This window comes from Gracilinanus agilis, chromosome 1 (assembly GCF_016433145.1).
Source record: "Gracilinanus agilis isolate LMUSP501 chromosome 1, AgileGrace, whole genome shotgun sequence".
In the NCBI taxonomy this organism is placed as follows: Eukaryota; Metazoa; Chordata; class Mammalia; order Didelphimorphia; family Didelphidae; genus Gracilinanus; species Gracilinanus agilis.
In genome coordinates this window covers 650,006,909-650,010,284 of record NC_058130.1, presented here as the reverse complement: position 1 = coordinate 650,010,284, position 3,376 = coordinate 650,006,909, and positions in this window count along the sequence as shown.

Sequence of the window (3,376 nt, the reverse complement as noted above, 5' to 3'; positions counted from 1 at the left end):
AGAGAGAGAGAGAGAGACAGAGAGAGAGAGAGAGACAGAGAGAGAGAGAGAGACAGAGACAGAGAGAGAGAGACAGAGAGAGAGAGACAGACAGAGAGAGAGACAGAGAGAGAGAGAGAGACAGAGAGAGAGAGACAGAGGAGAGAGGAGAGAGAGGAAGAGAGAGAGAAAGTATATGTGTGTATTTTCCATTTTGGTAATAATACATTTTGCTTCTCATCCTTATCTCTTGAAATGGTGGGTCTCAGGTGCTCTCAGTCCTTCTGCAAAACTCTTGCTCCTGGCTGAAAGGAGCATTTTCCCTTTCTCAGAGAAGTTTAGGCTTAGGTATCAGAATTCCCATGGCTTCTTTAGGGCTCTTATCCCATAAGAAGGAGCCTTGGGGAAGCATGCATAATAACTCAATCTCTCTTCCCAGAAGTTTCAGACTTTTTCATTATAATGATGTTTGTTGATGAATAGATGGATGAATGGATGGATGAATGGATGGATGGATGGATGGATGGATGGATAGGAGCAACTTCTTGTCTCTGAAAGTACTATAGTCTGTCAGAGGAGAATTTGAGACCCTGAAGTCCCCTTCATGCTTCCCCTCCCCTCATTTTCTGCTCCTACCACCACACAATTACTTAAGTGATCAGGCATTTAACTATTCTTGCTCCTGGTGGAGAAAAAACTCCTAGATATGCTTCTAATTATGAAGACCACTATGAAATGTGATTTCCTAAGAAGTACTGTTTTCCAATTTGTATTTAAGATAAATTCTATCTACCACCATTGCTTATCTCATTCAAGTTTTTACTTCTATTTAAAGGCAGCACTCATGGTATTATTAGTAGGTTTCTAAGCCTGAAGCTAGAAAAGTTCTGGGTTCAAATTCTGTTGCTTTGGGTTTTGATCTTTGTCTAGGCCTAAATTTTCTTATCTTGAGAGGAAAAGCTACTTTAAGTGGAGCTTAAAGTGTCAAACCAAGAAGCCAAACTTGCTCACAATTTTAGACTAATTTGGAGTGGCCAGAGCAACCAGAGTGGTTAGAGCAACATGTACTATATTGTGGAGGATGGGTAGCTGGAGTTTAGGTTAAGTAGATCCTGTCTATGGTCTAATCATGGATTTTCCTGAAGGTTTAGTCCTTTTTGCCCATTGCACCCTTCTCCAGGCAACATATGAACCTTCTTGACTTCATTTATCATCTTTTGGCTAATGATTCCTGAATCTCTCTAGACCAGACCCATCACCTGAACTTTTGTCACATTTTTGGGCCCTAAATTTAGATTTGACTTAAATTGATGACTTTAGCTGCCTCCTGGATATTTCATTTGAGATATCATACTCAAACTTAGCATGTCAGAAACCAAATTCCTTACCTATACTCCACTGCTTCCCAGTTCTTCCATATGTACATAGTTAAAAAAAAAAAGATGTTCTCTCCCTCACTATAATATGAGGTCTTTGAGGGGAGGGATCCTGAGGTTTTTTTTTTCCTTCTTTCGTGTTGCTAGAGTTTAGTTCAGTGCCTAACAAATAATGAGGGCTTAATACAAACTTGTCAACAGACTTGGCTGACATTAACCTTCTCCCTTCTTGATTTCCTGGCTATGCCAGTGGCACCATCATTTTTCCAGTCACAGAAGTTTAAATTCATGAGTAATCCTTGTCTTCCTTTTCATCCTTACCCCAACCTGATCATTCAAACCTCTCACCTTCACCTTGATTTTTATTCCTATTGTCCATATTAGTCTAATCCTTTATAACTTTCATGTCTGGATTACTACAACAGCCTTCTTGCCTCTAGTGTCACCTCCTATGGCATATAGATGGATGAGTGAATGAAGTACTGGGCTTGGAATCAGAACGACCTGAGTTAAAGTCTCACCTTAGATACTTACCAACTGGGAGACCTCGGGCAAGTCACTTAACCTCCATATGGCTTCCTCAGTTTTCTCAATTGTAGTATGAGAACAATAATAGCACCCACTTCCAAGTGTTGCTTTGATGACCAAATTAGAAAATATTTGCAAGGCACTGACTGTATGCATACTTAAGAAATCCTTCCTATGGCCAATTTTGATCAGAAAGGTAAATGTGATGATATTGAAACAACAAGATAATGTTTGTATAAACCATAAAGCACTAGATAAAATCCAAGTAGTATTATTGTTAAGGTATTAGAAACTATGCCTAGACACATGGTACATTTTCTTCTCTTCTCCCTCTCCCTATTCCCTATACCTCACATAAACATCTTGCAGAAAAAGAAAACATATATAGAGTTGAGGAAAGAGGAAAGGAAAATGTGGAAACTGAGAAATGTCAAAATAGTGAAATATCTCAGCAACTGAAGATATCCCAGTGTCCTAGGCAGTTTTCTTATTGGTATGAGGATGGAGATGTTAGGATGAACTTCACCAGATTCCTCCTTTTAGCTAGAACAGGCAGCCTCCTCTAGTTTTTTTTTTTTTTTTTTTTTAACCCTTGTACTTCGGTGTATTATCTCATAGGTGGAAGATTGGTAAGGGTGGGCAATGGGGGTCAAGTGACTTGCCCAGGGTCACACAGCTTGGAAGTGGCTGAGGCCGGGTTTGAACCTAGGACCTTCTGTCTCTAGGCCCGACTCTCACTCCACTGAGCTACCCAGCTGCCCCTAGCCTCCTCTAGTTTTAACACAACTAACGTTATAGTAACAAAGAATATGTACAGCATATTACATCAGAGTATCGACATTATTTTTGAAGAATAGAAAGCTAGAGATATGTCAGGTGATAAGTTTCCAAATGAAACCTCTGAGACCCACCATTGAGCTGAGAACATCCAGAATGGTTAAAAGCCTTGGGTTCATGTCATCTGAGACAATTAATGAAAAGGAGAGAGAGTTAGCCTGGAAAAGACCCTACTCAGGGAGACGTGAGAGATAACTATCTTACATCTGCCATGGAAAATAGGAATTAAACTTTACATGCTTGGCCTAGAAGACAAAACTAGCAGGTATGGCGACAAATTTAGCATTGTTGAAAGACAAAAAAAATATTCTAAGTGTAGATCTAGCCAAATGTGAAATGGGCTGCCTTCAGAAGTAGAAGGTTTTCCCCTTATTAGAGGTCTTTAATCAGAGATGGTATCATCATTTATCATATGTATATCTATGTTATTCTATAATAGGTTAAATATAAAATTACTATTTAACTATATTTTATATATTCCCAAATATAAAGATGTATTTGCATGTTGGAAAATATTCATTTGGGGGCATGATTTAGATTACATGAACACTGAGGTCTCTTTCAAGTCTGAAATGCCATAATTCTGTGAATTCAAGGCAGGGAAGAGGGTGAATGAATATTAAGTACCCTCTATGTGCCAGGCACTATGCTAAATG